Source organism: Macaca nemestrina, chromosome 7, assembly GCF_043159975.1.
Source record: "Macaca nemestrina isolate mMacNem1 chromosome 7, mMacNem.hap1, whole genome shotgun sequence".
Lineage (NCBI taxonomy): Eukaryota > Metazoa > Chordata > Mammalia > Primates > Cercopithecidae > Macaca > Macaca nemestrina.
Genome location: NC_092131.1, coordinates 61,882,631 through 61,900,332, shown reverse-complemented (window position 1 = coordinate 61,900,332; position 17,702 = coordinate 61,882,631). Strand labels below are relative to the sequence as shown.

The window sequence follows — 17,702 nt, the reverse complement described above, 5'->3', positions numbered from 1 at the left end:
TTAATTTATTTCTAATTGGTAAATTATAATTACTAACCTTTTTAAATAAAGAAAACTACAGAAGCAGTATGATTAATCACTTAACTGATGTCTTCTGTGGAACTCAGAAGGCAATTTTAATACTTTGCTCTTAGGATATGTGGATAGAATATTAGCAGTTGTGGGGACTCATGGTCTTTTGAATGAATGATGTGTGAAGATTATATTCCCTTACTGATTTTGATGTCTATCAAAAGAACACTGAAAAAAAAAAAAAAGGTAAGTTACAGCTTTTTGTCTACTGCCTCCTGTTTAAGTCATACTGTATCAGCTCTTGTAGTATTTCATTCCTTGAAGTATATGTGAAGAACATTGCTGTTGATAATAACTTATGGTGCTGACATTTGTGAATAGATAAATTAGAGTAGATTTAAGGTTATTCCTATAATCACACTTTTAGTCATTTGCATTCCCACATGAATTCGTAAATTGTAAAGAAGGGAAAAATTATAGCTTGTGACCCAAGATTATCCATAATTCCCAGACTATCTTACATGTACAGCTGTACAAGAGCACATCCCATGCGTGCCATCAATTATGTGTCTGAGCAGATAAGTAAGTATTTAAGAAGAAATATTCTGTGGTGTGATCTTTGTACCTAGGCATAACCTTATTTATTTTTGGATCCCTCGGGCTTGACACATGGTCATTTAGTTAGTTTTTTCTACAAATGATTGTACATAAATCAATTAATGTAAATGCATTAAGAATTGCTGACTTTGTATTAGATGGTAGTTGTTTTATGTATTTTCTTGATTTATAGCCTAAAAATAATCTGGATCACAAAGAAATATTCCAAATTGACCTCTGTCTTGAAACTTAACTACCATGTTTCCCTGATACTGACTAATTTTACAATAAAATAGTTTTTGCAGCATCTTGTACATCTACAACTCAGTGCATACATATCCAATAGGGTGCTCAGCAACAATTATTAGCCATCTGCTAAAAATGACTAATTGGATATATCACATCATCAATATCCTGATGGCACAAGTGACAGACATACTAATATCTATAAAACATGCTTTTCAAAAATGCAAAACCTGAGATAATGATGAGACAGGGATTGTTGATTTTTAATAAGTCTTTGTATAGAAGCTCTTGTTTAAAAAAAATCTATTGCAATCTGTGAAATGACTGATGGTTTTTGGTCATCTAGCAAATGGCGCAGGTATCTTGGTAACTTTAGAAGAAAGTTGAAACAAACTTTGTTTATATACTCACCATAAATCTGAACTGTATGGTTATGATTTCATAAAAAATACCATTCTCTTAATGATTTCAATATTTTACAGGCTGCACATGGATTACAGACACTTAATTGGTAATTTATCTTAACTAACACATTTATCTGAGTGTCTTTCTGTTGCTATAAAGGCATAGCTGAGGCTGGGTAATTTATTAAAAAAAAAAGAGGTTTATTTTCTTATGGTCCTGCAGGATGTTCAAGGAGCATGGCTCTAGATTCTGCTTCTGATGAGAGCCTCAAGCTGCTTTCATTCATGGTGAAAGGGAAGCCAGCATTTGAAGAGATTACATGGCAAGAGAGAAAGCAAGAAAGAAAGGGAAGGTGCCAGGCTCCTTTCAAAAACCAGCTATTAGGGGAACTCTTATGGGAATGAATCTAATGAGAACTCACTCACTCCCTACACTCTCCAGACTATTAATCTGTTCATGAAGGATCCACTGCTATGACCCCAACACCTCCCCTTAGGCCCCACTACCAACATTGGGGATCAAGTTTCAACAGGAGGCTTGGAGATTGCAAACATGTAACCTGTAACACTGCTTTCAATTTATTTGCATGAAACTTGTGTTTAATTTTGAATATTTGTCGTTACAAATGTGATTCACTGTATCTCCAGCTTACAAAAACGACTCAATTTCTCAAAGGTAAATAATTGGTTTGAAAAATAATGCTGAATTTTTCAGTGGCAATAAAACAGTCTGTAAAACTTTGACCATATGCCAAATCGTACATTTGGTAGAGAGGCTTCCCTAATTTTTGTGTGTATATCTTTGAGAAGTTAGAAGAATGGAGCCCTTGAATTTACTCACTTGAAGTTTTAGATGAGTCATCACCATGATATTCTTAGAAGTCTTTCAAGAAAGCTGAGGTTGAGAGGGAAGAGTGGCCACTGCAAACAGGGCAGAGGATAATAAAGAGTAGCCACTGGAGAAAACTGAGAGTCTCCGGAGAATTTAGAAAGGAATCGGTTTAGAAAGGTGACCTGTTGTGATGCTATAGAAAGAGTAAGGACTCTCTATTGCTGAGTTATGAAGAGGGCATGGAATGAACAGGTGAGAAAATCTTTGTTAATGTTTCAGAGAATCATGGATTTAGGACAACCATAAATAAAATTTTTGAAGTCATATGGAAAAGAAATTTTGAAAATAACCAAAGAGTAGAATGGCAATTCAGTATGCTAATCACATTTTGTCCAAGGGTTTCTTCTAATTTCATAAAGACTTTATTTTGGGAATTAAATTTTCATAACAAACTTTATTTTAAAGGTTAAAATAATAATTTTTCAGAATTTGGCTCTTTTAGTTCCAAAATTGAAAATGGAAAGAACATTGAAATTTCTTAAAATCAAAGACTAGTTCAATTTCTCATATTCAAACATACCAATTTCTAGGCAGAGTAACTAAATCTCTGAAATTTATCCAGAAAAAGATTTACACCAGACTAAATTTGGCCTTCTTTTCAAGTCCTGTCATTCAATGTAGAGTAAAAATTGTGCAATATGTGTTTTGCTATGAAAAGTCACATTTATTCTAAGTAATTTCTGTTTATGTGAGTGGAAACATTACTTAAAATAGTTTGCCATATAAATCCTTTATAACTGTTAATGATCAGTTAAAACAGAAAGATTTTACATGTAACTGGAAAGAGTATGCCTGCTAGAAATAGTTCAGAGGTAAAAGGAAGGCACACTTATTCAATAAAACATCCCACAATTTGTTGCTTTTTACTGCTAAGACTTGGTCTTTTCAAAGATTAAGAGACAATATGATTCACTTGAAAAAGCCTTGGTCTAGTAATTAGGAAATATGTTCAATAAAGAGCTTTGACGTCCACTAGCTAATTTCCTTGGACAATTCATTCACTCTTTCTGGGTTTTCATCTTCTAAAACAGAGATACTAAGGTGGAATAAACATGTAAGATGATGATGATGACCCTAAGGATATTTCTATAAAAATACATTGGCATTAGGCCTGGCATGGAGAGAGGGGCAAAATGAGAGATTTCCTTAACCCTTTTTTGAAACTTTGCTTATTTGGGGGACCTTACAGGAGTCAAAGATGAAAGATCCAGCTCAGAGGAGCAATGATTTGTACAGTTAGTTTCCCTCTGATTCCAGTTTAATGAAGAGAAAGACTGTCAGGAGGAGACACTCCCTTTTCCAGAACAGGGCAATTAGAAAGGAAATGAAGGGACCTGTAGGTCTGCACAGCCTTGTCAGAAATTGTAAATCTATAAATGATACCGATGGCTTTAGTTTGTGACTTGGGAGCTGTTATACTCAACCCATGCAGATATGCCCACGCTGAACAGAGGGTGACGAACATATGTTTGCTCCTTTTTCCTATCTGGATTTTTTCCAAGACTTATTACTTCGGGATGTTGGGTCAGTTTTGTAGAGTTCAATGATTATTCAACCCTCCAGGAATTATAAACATTTAAAAGTCCTTAAAGTCTTAGTGCCAACAAATGTATCTGCAAATTTTCCTTCTGCCTCCAAACTGAACAGCTTTTCTGTAGAAAAAATATATTTCTCTTTACTCATCTGACTTTGATTTACTCTTTCACTATCTGTTCGCTGTTTTTCAAAGTGTTTGGAAAAATAGCCTGAAATTGACATTTACACAAATCTTTTAATTTGGCATTCTGCCAAATTCAATTTAATAATCAGTTCTCCTTGTTCTCTCTGTAGCATTTGGCACTGATTGTCTTTTCTTTCTTGAAATTTGTTTCTTTTCACTTCCAACGTATTGTGCCTCCTTTTGTTCTTCAACCTGTTTGAAGCTTCTAGTCTCTTTCTTGTTTATTAAATCTTGGTGGTTCTCATGTTCCCTACATTTATTTGTGTGTTTTCTCAGCTATAACCTCTTTTGTGGTGTTGCAGCTATAACCTCTCTAAAAATGACAACTAAGTATATGTATCAAGTTTTCTTAGGGTGAGTGATTATTGAATACTTAAAAATTAAAGAAATATATTTTGAAAGTGATTTGAAACTTGACTGGGGAGTTATTGCATACCATAAACTTGACCTAAAAGTATCAACGTTTTACTTTAAAATTTCAGAGCATCTTCTTTACGACCAGTGTGGTTTTGTTCCACAGCACAGAAATGTCCTTACTCAGAGTGTTATACTAAATTGTTTTCTGATTATTAAAGTAATAAATGGTATAAAAACATGAAAACATAAAGAATAAGAACATTTATAAAATCAGATAATATTGAAAATTTGACTCTCTGACAGGCATTTTACTAAAAACTTTATATGCATTGTGTAATTTATTTCTTACAATACTGCAAAAGATATATTAATATTAATATCAATTTATTTTTGGAAAGCTAAGGGACAATGCTTACTTCAGTTCACACAGCTGTTTAGAGGTAGATATGGGATACAAACATGGGTTGATCTGACTTCAGAGTCCAACTTCTTGGTCACTTCCTTGTCTTCCTTAGGGATAACAATTATAAAAAGTATGCAGCTGTTTTTCCAGCCTCTCTTCTACATGCTACGTCATTGTCTCTCTTTAACAAAAGTTCCCTCCTCTGGGTATATAAGAAAAAAAAAAAGCGGATTGTTTTATAACCATTTTTGGCTCATTGCAATGGCTCATGCACATCCATGCTGCTCCTAACTGCACTGTGGCCTGGCTCTTCCTTCATGGTGGCTATCGTAACCCCTACTGCCAATACAAGGCAGTCCTTTCAATACAAGGCCCTCCCTTCCCTCTGCATGGGCCTTGGGAGATGAAATTGACATGAGGCAGCCACATTTCTCTTTTCTGTTTCATTCCTTTACTCCCATGCTACCATTAGTAAAGAATGGAAAGGCATGTTAAGTTTTACTGAGGAGCTGGAGATAATTAAAGGAAACATTATACATTTAAAACTGCTAAATATGACTGTTTCCTTATTCTAATGTCAAGCCACAGGAAGGTTAAACCCCATTCAGAGCAATTTTCTCATTGACTCAACTCAGTTTCTAGCCATGCTGCTCTATAGGTAGGCCTTTCCTCCTCTTAAAGAGGACCCTCTTCCTTGAAACTCTGAATCTCTACCCCTCCCCACGTTGGGAAACCCTACCTTTTACCCACAGAAATGTGGGCATATGACCTGGCCTCTTTTCCCAATTTATGCCTGCTGCCTAGGTTATCTGGGAGAATCAGTACATACCTGAGAGTATGTACCCTAAGTATTACTTATTCAGTGTAAATAATACTATAGGGAACTTCAGCAGGACAGGTCAAGCTAGACTTTTGTACTTCAAGTACAACAAAATAGTCTAGTTATAGAGTTTGGTATTCTAATCCCAAATTGGTTCTGTGCTATTGTTTTAATAATGCACCACAAAGATCATGTGTTGGAAAGTTCATCCCCAATACAATTTTGTTGAGATGTTGGGCCATCAAGATGTGAATAGGTAATTAGGACTCTACCTTCATGAACAAATTAATGCTGTTATTGCAAGAGTGGGTTTGTTGTCACCAGAGTGGGTTCCTGATAAAAGGATGAGTTCCCTTCCCCACCCACCTCTCATACACTCTCTTGCCCTTCTGTCTTCCACCTTCTGTCTTGTCCTTATGTCACCATGGGACCACACAGCAAGAAGGCTGTCAGCAAGATGCCAGCCATTTGGCCTTGGATTTTCCAGGCTCCAGAACTGTAAGAAATAAATATTCATTCCTTATGAATTAACCAGTCTTACGTATCTGTTACAGCAGTAGTAAACGGACTAAGACAGCCCCCAAGTGCTCTCCCTATATATCTATTCACTATTTGTCATCTTCGAATGAGTAACTACTGAATAAAACATAGGCATTCACATATACCTCCCACAGATAAGCATTAAATATTAGAAACAGCACAGTGTAACTCCATTCAACATTTTTCTTCACTTGTTGTGAAGAATCTTTATACACAAGAAGAGGCCAGAATAGAATTACTGTGAGCAATAGCAAAAAACGGAGTATAAAGACTCGGCACAAGGAGGAACTACTGATGCTTAAATTCTTCTGTAGAACCTGATATTGTTAACAATAGAAAATCTTCTTCTACCATCTAATTAGAGAACTATGAAATAAAGAATAATGATGCCATAGTAATTCTTTGGGAATAAATTATTTCTAATGACTTTTCTTCTTTTGTAATATTCTCTGAATGATTACTGGTATTGACTTTTATTTAAAGTTATAAATTTCATCATATAAAATATATATTTTACAATTTTTAGTTTCAGATGATTATTAAAAAATATTTAATTTTTTTAACTGTTTTGGAAGTAAGATAAATTCCTATTGACACTGATTAATTTAGTGAGGAGAAATGATTTGATGAGCCAATATAAATAGAAAGGAAGTTGTTATTAAAGACAGGGGAGATATATTATCATTTTTTTTCAAGGAAAAAGCCCTGTCACATCATGTTAACAAGATTCTTCCTTTGTTCATCATATTCTACATCTTATGATTATTTCTATTTATGTTTTATTTATTTTATTTTAACTTAGGCTTCTTGAGGTCAGAGACAGAAATAATGTGCTGCATTTTTGAGGTATTTGGTAAATATTTGGCTCTTCATTAACTTTTTTATTACTCACCAGGTTGTGCTGGAGGCAATTAGAGTGTTAAAAGACAAATGATATCTATATTAAAATAAATGAAAAAGAAACAGATGAAATTAATTAAATTATATTATTTTAATTATCTATTTCTTATACCCAAAATATTATTCCAAATGTAATCAATACAAAATTGTTATATTTACATTTCTTTGTTTATACTGAGGCTTCAAAATCCAGTGTGTATTTTACAGTTAAAGCACATGTTAGTTTGGACTAACACACTGAGACAAAGGATTCAGGTAGAGTTGGTAGAGGCTAAAGGGGATGAAGAAGACACTCGGGATCTGTGCTGTCCAGTGCAATAGTCCTTAGCCACATGTACCTATGAGCACTTGAGATGTGTTTAGTTCAAGTTGTTAATGGCTACTGAGATATAGTCAAATCAATTGTATTTTGAAATAGTGTTTTGGGTATAAGAAATATATTTTTAAACCAAATAATGAATACATTAATTAATGTCACCCATTTATTTTAGCTTATTTTAATATGGCTACTAGAATATTTTTAAATTTGAAATTTAAAATTGTGTGGCTTGCATTTGTGGCTCATATTGTATTTCTGTTGGGCAATGCTGCTCTGTATTTTTTTCTAGAGTTGATCCTATAGAGAAAAAAACTCTTACTTTAAAAAACAGCTTATACATATTGAAAAACTTGCATCTTAACAATGACAAATATTTTCTCCCTCTAAATTTACTCAGTCTTATTCATTGAACTAAGAAATGCTTATTTCTTAGCTTTTAAGTCAAAGATAGGCACCAACTGGTCTTGTATGTCTCCGTAACAGAGGAAATAGTAGTTAGTAGGATCAGAGAAAAGCCTCCCAATTAATGTGACTCTAAAACAGTTCACACAACACAAATATTCTTCAGGAAAAATGTTTTTAGCCTGCATACTGATATAAGCAATGTTATCCTCTTAAAAATGTTTTGTTTCTCAATAGTTTAAAAATGTATTTGTTGATCTACTTTGTTTTTTAATTTTTAATTTTTAATTTTTGTTTTTCCAGCACATATAAAATTGTATTTCCAATATACTCTAGTATCTTGTGTGCTGTTAGAGGGTCTTTCCTTCAATCGGTTTCTTCAGACATACCTCTCATAACCTTAAAGAATTTTTAACTATGGCTAAGGATAATGTATCGATTAGTTTGAGTGTTGAATTTCTGCTTTTATTTGACTAAAGTGCTATCATTCCTTTTGAATACTAAATAACTAATTTGCTAAACATGTTTTATCGATTTTCTTGCAATGAAGGTGTTTCATAAATACAATCAGATATAATTAAGATATAATTAAATCAATAAACAGAAACTTTATGTAAGGTATCAATGTGTTTCTTCTTTAACATACCTTTGTAGCCACAAAGTCCTTCCACTTGTTTTTAGACCTTAATTCCTATGAGAAATAGTAATATTTCTCAACTACGGAGATATTGGCACTTGGGGCACAACAATTTATGATTTTGTGGTACTTTCTTGCACATCGCAGGACTGTTAGCCTCTCCTGTCTCTACTCACTAAATGACAGTATCAAGTATCCAATCACCCTCCCCTTCAATCAGTAAGACAACTCCAACCCCCTATACCACTACCACACATTTCCCAATATCAGCTGGCCAGTGCCATTCCAATAAACAACCTTTCATGAAATTTGTGTCATTATTTCTCTAATGGCCTTTAATCTATAGTTTACCTGATAGAATATTATTCATCATCATAAAATACTATACTTTACTATGAAATACTATGAAAATGCTGTGAAAAACTGTATCTTTCACTTTACCTGTTGTTTGTTGCACACTTGCTAGGTGCCAGGCACTCTTCTAAGTGCTATAACTGCAATAACTTATTTATCCCTCATAGCAATGCTCTAACTTACTTGATAGACAAAAAAACTGGAGGCAAAAGAAGTCAAGTAATTTGTCCAGTGTAACCAACTAGAAAGTAGCAGGGCCTCAGTTAAGTCAGAAAATCTGGATCCTGAGTCTGAGATTGTAAACACCCTCTTTTACTTATATATTGTTAAAATTAAAAAGAAGAAAGAAAAGTCTGAGCCACTTTACCTTTCTTTTTTAATATTCTACTAGAAATTTTACTTATATGTACTCTTTAATATGGCACTCATATATCATGTTAACTTTTAATCTTACAGAACAAAGTGTGAAGCACAAAATTGATAGACATACCTCATTCCTAAAAATCAGAATCCAATTATTGTTATATTGTCCCTACTTCTCCACTCTAAATCCTGTACGAAGTCCCACTTATGTGTTTTTGGTGGGGGAAACACATTATAAGTAGTACATCATAAATATGTCTCTTTCCATACAATGTGGAAGAAAAAATGATCACTTTTTAAAGTTGCCATCCACAGTCAATGCAAAAATTACAGTCAGTGCAAAAATTGCAAGTCATTTTCTCATGTATTTGTTTTTTCTTTTCATTATTTTATATTGTAACACAAGGGCAATTCTGTACACTCAAATATCTCTAAAGTATAGTGTAATTTCAAATGACCTAGAACAGAACCTAATACATAATTGTATATGAAATATAACTACAGTTTGTGTTTTGTTAGACAAATTTACTAAGCTTGCATTTAAACTTTACCATGTAAAGCAAAACATTTCTTTTGATATGTTTAGAATTAAGGTCTAAAACCTAGAATTAAGGTTTGATATGTTTAGAATTAAGGTCTAAAAACAAGTGGAAGGACTTTGTGGCTACAAAGGTATGTTAAAGAAGAATTAAAAATCTTTATTCATGAGGCTGGGCATGGTGGCTTACACCTGTAATCCCCTCACTTTGGGAGGCAAGGCGGGTGGATCACCTGAAGTCAGGAGTTTGAGACCAGCCTGACCAACATGGTGAAACCCCATTTCTACTAAAAATACAAAAATTAGCCAGGCTTGGTGGCAGGTGCCTGTAATCCCAGCTACTTGGGAGGCTGAGGCAGAAGAATTTCTTGAACCTGGGAGGTGGAGATTGCAGTGAGCCAAGATGTTGCCACTGAATTCCAGCCTGGGTGACAGAGCGAGGCTCTGTCTCCAAAAAAATAAATAAAATAAAATAAAATAAAAGTAAAATCGGTATCCATGAATTTACTATCTGTATCAATGGAATCAAAATTAGGATATTTCTACCTAAGCAAATACAGTAACTCTTTACAAAGTGGCCCTAGAAACCAGACAATGATAAGAATCTAAGTAAATGACAAATTTTCTTTATTTTTCAAGAAACATAATTATGAAACTGTTTTCTATTTAATATACATAGCTGCTATTTTATTAGTTGCATTGGATTATATCTACATGAACTACCATCTGAGAACTTTTCTTTGTAATTCGTACGTGGAAGAATTTCCTTTATCCTCAGATAATTGTACAATTCTTCCTCTTTGTTAATAAGAGTGATGTAATTTAACTTCTCCTTTTTACCCAGCTGACAGGAAGCACTGGGCAAAATATACATTTATTCAAAGTGACTGTATTCATCTTAACTACATATTCCTTCACCAGGATATTCCATTTTTAAGGCACTTCAAAACATTTAAAAAGACACACACACAAATAAATTCAAAAATATCTATTTACAGGGACCCAGCAGGATTTCTTACCAAAAAGAAAGAGAAAGGGGGAAAGTGTGGGGTGGGGGAGAGAAGGGAGGGATAGAGGAGGGAGGGAAGGATGGAAGAAGGAAGGAAGAAAGGAAGGAAGGAAGGAAGGAAGGAAGGAAGGAAGGAAGGAAGGAAGGAAGGAAGGAAGGAAGGAAGGAAGGAAAAATGAATGGACTTTCCAAAAACATTAACATCACTAAAATTTGGTGAGGTGCCTTTTACATTTGTGAAAAACACTTAATACATTAACTATATTTTCTCCTCCAATGTGTCAAACCAATAAATCTACCATTCCCTTTGCCCATTAACAGAGAAGAGTTCCTGTAGAAATGTGCACATCCAGTGTTAATGAAGAAAAACAGCTGACTTGCTCTTAACCGAAGGGAAAGCAATTATAATTTAGTTCAATGAATCAGCTAGTGTTACTCCCCACCTTCACCTCCATCAGTAACAAATCAAAATGTAATGCATGTTAAAGTCATAGCAACAAATTTGTTTTTGAATTTTGCATTGTTGAATCAAGCCCACTTTTAATAATATCTTCCTGTGAAATGACAGACTATGTCCTCTGGAATGATTTATAAGAATGATTAGGTTTCAATTGCAAAATCTCCCCAATGTTTAAATTACTGCCAACATTGAGATTACAGTAGAGCAGGTGGTGACATTACTTAAAAAAATAAGTATATGTGTGAGTCTGAAAAGAAATTTAAAATATTTCTACATTTAAAATATCTGCATTGTTTTTTCTTTCAGTTGTTTCAAAAGATAGTTAGAATGCGTGCCTCAGAAATATTATGTTCATAATAAGAACAATGAGTTTTGTAGCCAATTAAAATACATGATCATACTAAAACAAATTCTCAACTTGAACGTGACACTGCATTAAAAACTCAATGCTCAGTTAACCAGAAAGTCTAATTAACCACACATCTTATTTCCACAGAATCCCACCTTTTTTCGCTTTTAATATTACATGAATTTCATTATATTCCTTCTAGTAACTTCAGATAACTACAATGGGTTTTTCCAGTTTAAAAAATAATTTTCTAAAGGTTTAATGACTCTGATTCATGCTAATACAGATTCATGTGAAATTAGGTTGTTTTTATATAATTATGGTTTTAAATTTTCAAACATATTTATGAGGCTGTGTCCTCTGACCATGCATACTCTTCCATAAACCTCACAGTAGACTAGATAACACTATTACATACTTTAATAAAGCCTGTTAACATTTCTCATATTTAAGTTTACCTTTTCCATGATGGCTATTATCTGTACACTCTAAATTTCTTAAGGGAAAGAACTATTTCTTTCAATTTACCTACCAATCTCCAACCCTATTATAGTAAATGGTACATAGTGGCTGTTAAGAAAGATTTATTGAAAAATTGAATTCAATGTGTTTAATGCATGAATTAATAAATGAAACTATATTTTACAAGTAGTGAATTTAAAACTTTAATAATAAAAATGTGTGTGATAGGAATAGATTGCTTCTGGAAGAGTTTCTTAATCAGTTAGAAAGTGTTTTTATTTGCTAGAGAAGACATCTAGCTAAAACATCACATTGAAAATGAGGCATATTTTGAAGTCCATGTATGATCTGGCACTGGAGTTTAAGTAAATTATATTTATAATAATATAATTTTAGCAATATATTTAATTACTAACTCCACTAATTACTAAAGCCTAGTCCTTTGATATTACTATTATGGGTTTTATAATATTTTCATGTCACAGACATAGAACTATTGGAATAAACAACAGTGTCATAGCATTTCAAGATGTCATAGTTCCATTCTTTCCTGAGAGATTTTTAATCCCCTTGCATGTAAATATTTGTGAATTTTCTGAAGACTTTGTATCGTTACAGGATTCTTGGGGTGTTGCTTGGGGTGTTGCTTCACGAGCTGGAAACCTCTGTGGCTAGTAGCATCTTTGCCCACGTTTTGCTTGGGCTCACTGTTTCCACTTGGCCTGGCAGGCTGTGACTGGCTCATGCTACTGGTCTGAATTCCATGCCTGCCAAGAGCAAGTGGAACAGTGAAAGGTGTATGAGTGAGTGGGTATAGGGCATGCTGACTGTGGTGGGGTGGACAGCTCCAAAAACCATCATGGGTGCCAGCTTTCTGCAAGGGTGTGGCTAGACCAGGCATCCCACAAGCAGCTTCCATAGCTGGGACTGAGGAACATAGTGGTACACAGAAGCTTAGAGATGCCAGGAACCACAGAACCCTGAAGAAGGTGTCACAGACCTGGCTTGGGGAGCTCCTAGGTCTGGGTTCCCCAAAGGGTCATAGCTCTTCTGTCTTTGTTGCCCACAATGTGGTGAGCAAGGGAAGGGGCATGTTTCAGCCCTGTTTGTGTTACAGCTCTTTCAGCCCTGCCATTTGGTGGGTCCTGCATTCTTTTCCCTCACCCAGGAAGAATGAGGTATGCAGACAAGTGAGGGGTGAGCCAGATGGACAGCTTTATTGAGTGATAAGACAGCTCAGAGGAGATTCACAGTGGGTAGCTCCTCTCTTTAGACAGAGTGTGCTGATGAGCATTCAGGTTCTCAGCAGAGAAGAAACCCTGGAATGGGTAGCTCCTCTCCACAACTGGTCATTCTGTCATCTCGGCTCTTAGCAAAGAGGAGACTGGGGATGGATAGCTCCTCTGCAGCTGGCCATCTCATCATCTCCCTGAGTCTGGCTGAGTCTGGGGTTTTTATGGGCATCAGAGGGGAGGCCATTCATGCTGATGGTCCCTGGACAGCCATGCGTAGGCCCAGAAAAAGCACTGTAAGTCCCTGCTCTCATCTGCGAGGCTAGCAGTCTGACCCTCAGGCTTTAGGCGTTCCCTAGCTTGAAAGTAGGGCTTTCAAGGGACCTCCCCCTTTCCACCCAGGAGCCTGTCTGCTTCCTGCTGCCATTCATGGCACCCAGGCTGTTCCCACTTGGCCTGTTTCATTCTTATTGGCACCCAAGGTCCAGAGGGGACCAAGAAAGCAGGGGTCTGGTGTCTCAGTGCTGGCCTGAGTGTACACACACCCAGCCAGGTTGCAACAATGCCCTGGCTCAGCCTCAACTTTCCTCCCAGATCAGAGTGGGTGCCAGGAGCAGGGAGAGGCCAGGGAGTGGGAGCAGGCATTTCTGAGCCTGTGGGGATAAGGAGAGCATTCCTGGGCCTCCAAGAGTGCAGAGATGCCTGGGAGTGACCACAGCTTGGACAGGTGCTGCTGTACCCAGGAGGGTGGGGCTCCTGCCTCCTTCCAGCCCCCAAGAGTACAGGGAGCGTAGGAGAGCCTAAGGAGTGTGAAGCTCCCACCCTGCCAACTCAGAAAGGGTCAGGGCTTCTGCCTGTTCTACAGCTCCTGCAAGCTCTGTGGAGGACAGAGCCCTGGCAACGCCTTCCCCACTGCAGCCAGTGTCGTGGCAATGGCCACTGGTAGATGGGTCACAGTCATCAGTATTGCAGATGATTGAGATAAAAAAATCACCTCAGATGATTGAGATAAAAAGTCACCTAACAAGTGGAAAAAGAGCAAAATGGCCGAATAAAAGCCTCTAGTTGTTCCCCCAGCCGGAATATGAAACTGAACAACTATTCACATAAGAAAGCACCTTTGTAGAAACCAAAAATCAAGTGAAAATTATGAAATCCAGGTTTAATATCATGTCAAAGAAAGAGGCATTGAAGAGGGTAAGACAGTTTTGGGTTGCTGATACAACCCCTCCCCAGTCCTTTCCCTGTGGCTTCCTGGTGGAGAGAGAATCTGTGTATACTGAAGAGCACAGTGATTGTGGGAATTTGTGTTGTAACTCCATGCTGCCATGTTACAGCAGAGAGCAGCACAAGGAATAAGAGGGGTGATTCCTCTCTGTTCTACATGCTCTTATTGCCTATTGGTCTGTATGATCCCTCCAGTCCCATAGAAGAAGCATGTAGACTAGAGGGGAATTATCCATTTCAGCAGTTAGAATCTGAGCTCTGAAGTTTTAGCTAGCTTCGCCACTGTGGTATAAAGCACTTTGGGTTTCTAAATAAACTTGAAAGGCATTCTGTGCCACAATTGCAATTCCTGGGCAAGCCTTGGTACTGTGCTGGGCTGAGCGCAAGTGGACTTGGGGTTCATATTACCTAGTGAGACACCAGCAGGGGTGATCAAGAAAGTGCTTGTGCCATCCTCCCCCCAACCCAAGCCAGTACAGCCCACAGCTCCAGGAAAGATGTCTTTCTTCTACTTGAGAAGAGGTGAAGGGAGAGAAAAGAGGACTTTGCCTTACTACTTGGATACTGACTCAGCCACAGGAGAATAGAGCACTAGGCAGAGACTTGAGGCCCTGATTCCAGGCCCTAGCTCCCATTTCTATACACACTCTGAAGGGAATCTGCTGCCTTAAAGGGAATGACCCAGTCCTGGCAGGATTCATCACCTGCTGACTAGATTACTTGGGTCTTGAATAAACATTAGTGGTCCCAGGCAGTTCTCACTATTGGTCTTGGGTGAAACCCACAGCTATGATGGCTTTAGGTGTGATCCAGGTCATTCCCATCTGTGGTGGCCATAGGGAAAGGGTCCTTCTGCTAAAGGAAAGGAGAGGGAAGAGTAAAGCGGGTTTCGTCTTGCAGCTTGGGCACCAGCTCAGCCACAGTGGGATAGAGCACCAAGTGGGCTCCTGGGGTCTCTACTTTCAGGCCTTAGTTCATAGGTGTCATTTCTGGACCCAGTCTAGGCCAAAGGGAAGTTGACTACCTTGGAGGTGAGTCCCAGGCCTGTAAGCATTCACAGCAAGCTGAAGGAAGAACCTTGGGCCTTGAGTGAACATCAGCAATAGCCAGGCAGAAATCTCTGTGGGCCTAGGGCAGCAGTGGCCACAGGAAGAGACTCCTGTTATATGAGATAAGGATAGAGAAGAGTGGGAAGGACTTTGTCTTGTGGGTGGGGTACCAGCTTAGCTGCAGTAGAATAGAGCACCAAGTAGACTGCTAAGGTTGCTGCCTCCTGGCCCTGGCTCCTGGATAGCATTCCAGGACCTGCCCTGGGCCAATTGGAAGATTACTTGTCATTAAAGTAAGATACAAGGCTGGAAATGTGCCATATGCTGACTAAAGAGTTCTTGGGCCTTGAGTGAACATACGTGGTAGCCAGGCAGTGGTCACCATGGGACTTGGGCAAGGCACAGTGCTGTGCTGACTTTAGGTCTGAACCACCACAGTCTCAATGGTGGTAGCCACAGGGGTGTTTGTGTCACCCTTCCCCCTGCTCCAGGCAGCTCAGCATAGAGAGAAAGAGTCTGCTCGTTTGGGGGAAAGTAAGGGAAGAGAACAACTGTCTCTACACAGTTCCCTGGATAAATCCAGGGAATTATCCTGGATATTTCACAAGACCACCAAGCAGTACTTCCACGAGTTATCAAAAGTCACAGTATTACTGAACTTGGGGTGCCTCCTAATGCACATGTGGCTGCAGTGACCAAAGATTTAGATTACAGAACTCAATGCCCTTTGAATATTTGGAAAGTAGGTCCAAGAAGAATGCATACAAAGCAGTCAAGACTGTGAGACTACAATAACTGCCTAATCTTTAATGCCCAGACATTTACAAACATCCACCAGCATCAAGACTATCCAGGAAAACTTGACCTCAACAAGTGAATTAAATAAGGCACCAGTGACCAATTCTGGAGTGACAAAGATATGTGAATTTTCAGATAGAGAAGTCAAAATAACTGTTTTGATGAAGCTCAATGAAATTCAAGATAAAACAGAGAAGGAATTCAGAATCCTCTTGGATAAAGTTAACAAAGATTGAAATAATTAAAAAGAATCAAGTAGAAATTCTGGAGATGAAGAATGCTATTGAAATGTTGACAGAATGTTGAAAGCACTTAGACACCAGAGCCCTGCTTTCTTGGTCCCCTCTGGACTTTGGGTGCCAATAAGAACGAGACAGGCCAAGGGGGAACAGCCTGGGTGTTGAAATGTTGAAAGAATATTCTTTCAACAACAGAATTGATTAAGCAGAAGAAAGAATTAGTGAGCTTGAAGAAAGACTATTTGAAAAACAATTACAGCAGATAAAAGAAAAAAGAAAACAAGAGAATAAGGCATGCCTATAAATGCAAGAAAAATACCCTAGAAAGGACAAATCTAAGAGGTACTGGCCTTAAAGAGGAGGTGAAGAGAGTCTGGGGTAGAAAGTTCATTCTAAAGGATAATAAGAGAACTGTTGAATCCTGGAGAATGATATCAATATTCAATTTCAGGAGGATTACAGAACACAACCAGACTTAACCCCAAAAAAAGACAACCTTGATATGATTTGGCTGTGTCCCCATCCAAATCTTATCTTGAATTGTAGTTCCCATAATCCCCACATGTCATGGGAGGGACCTGGTGGAAGGTAATGGAATCATGAGGGCAATTACTCCCATCTTGCTGTTCTTGTGATAGTGAGTGAGTTCTCATGAGAGCTGATGGTTTTATTATGGGCTTTTCCCCCTTTGACTCTTCCTTCTGCCACCATGTGAAGCAGGATGTGTTTGCTTCCCCTTCTACTATGAATGTGTTTCCTAAGGCCTCCTCAGCCATGCTGAACTGTGAGTGAATTAAACCTCTTTCCTTTATAAATTACCCAGACTTGGGTATGTCTTTATTAGCAACGTGAGAATGGACTAACACAGTAAATTGGTATGAAGAGTGAGGTGCTGCTGCTGTGAAGCTATCCACAAATGTGGAAGCTGCTTTGGAACTGGGTAATAGGCAGTGGTTGGAACAGTTTGGAGGGCTCAGAAGAAGACAGGAAAATGTAGGAAAGTTTGGAACTTCCTGGAAACATGTTAAATGTCTTTGAGTAAAATGCTGATAATGATATGGACAATGAAATCCAGGTTGTGGTGGTCTACGATGGAGATGAGGAACTTCTTGGGAACTAGAATAAAGGTCACTCTTGCTAGGCAAAGAGATTGGTGGCATTTTGCCCTTGCCACACAGATCTGTGGATCTTTAAACTTAGAGAGATGATTTAGGGTATCTGGCTGGATAAATTTATAAGCAGCAAAGCATTCAAGAGGTGTCAGAGCATAAAAGTTTGGAAAATTTGCAGCCCGACAATGCGATAGAAAAGAAAAAAAGTATTTTCAAGAGAGAAATTCAAGCCTCTCCAATATAGCCTCCACATTTCAGTAG

At 37.5% G+C, this 17,702-nt stretch overlaps 1 long non-coding RNA gene across 2 annotated transcripts in view; it reads right to left on the bottom strand.

Moving 5' to 3' along the window:
• LOC105481885 (uncharacterized) overlaps positions 1 to 17,702 on the bottom strand; it is a 105,587-nt gene that overhangs the window by 14,470 nt on the left and 73,415 nt on the right. Inside the window, exons 3-4 of one of the 2 annotated variants that reach the window (XR_987242.2) lie at positions 5,818 to 5,947; positions 4,641 to 4,833 (exon numbers count right to left, since the gene is read on the bottom strand). This is a non-coding gene — a long non-coding RNA (uncharacterized lncRNA). Of the gene's footprint in view, positions 1 to 4,640; positions 4,834 to 5,817; positions 5,948 to 17,702 lie in introns of those variants that run through there. The other variant, XR_987243.2, reaches the window with a different exon arrangement.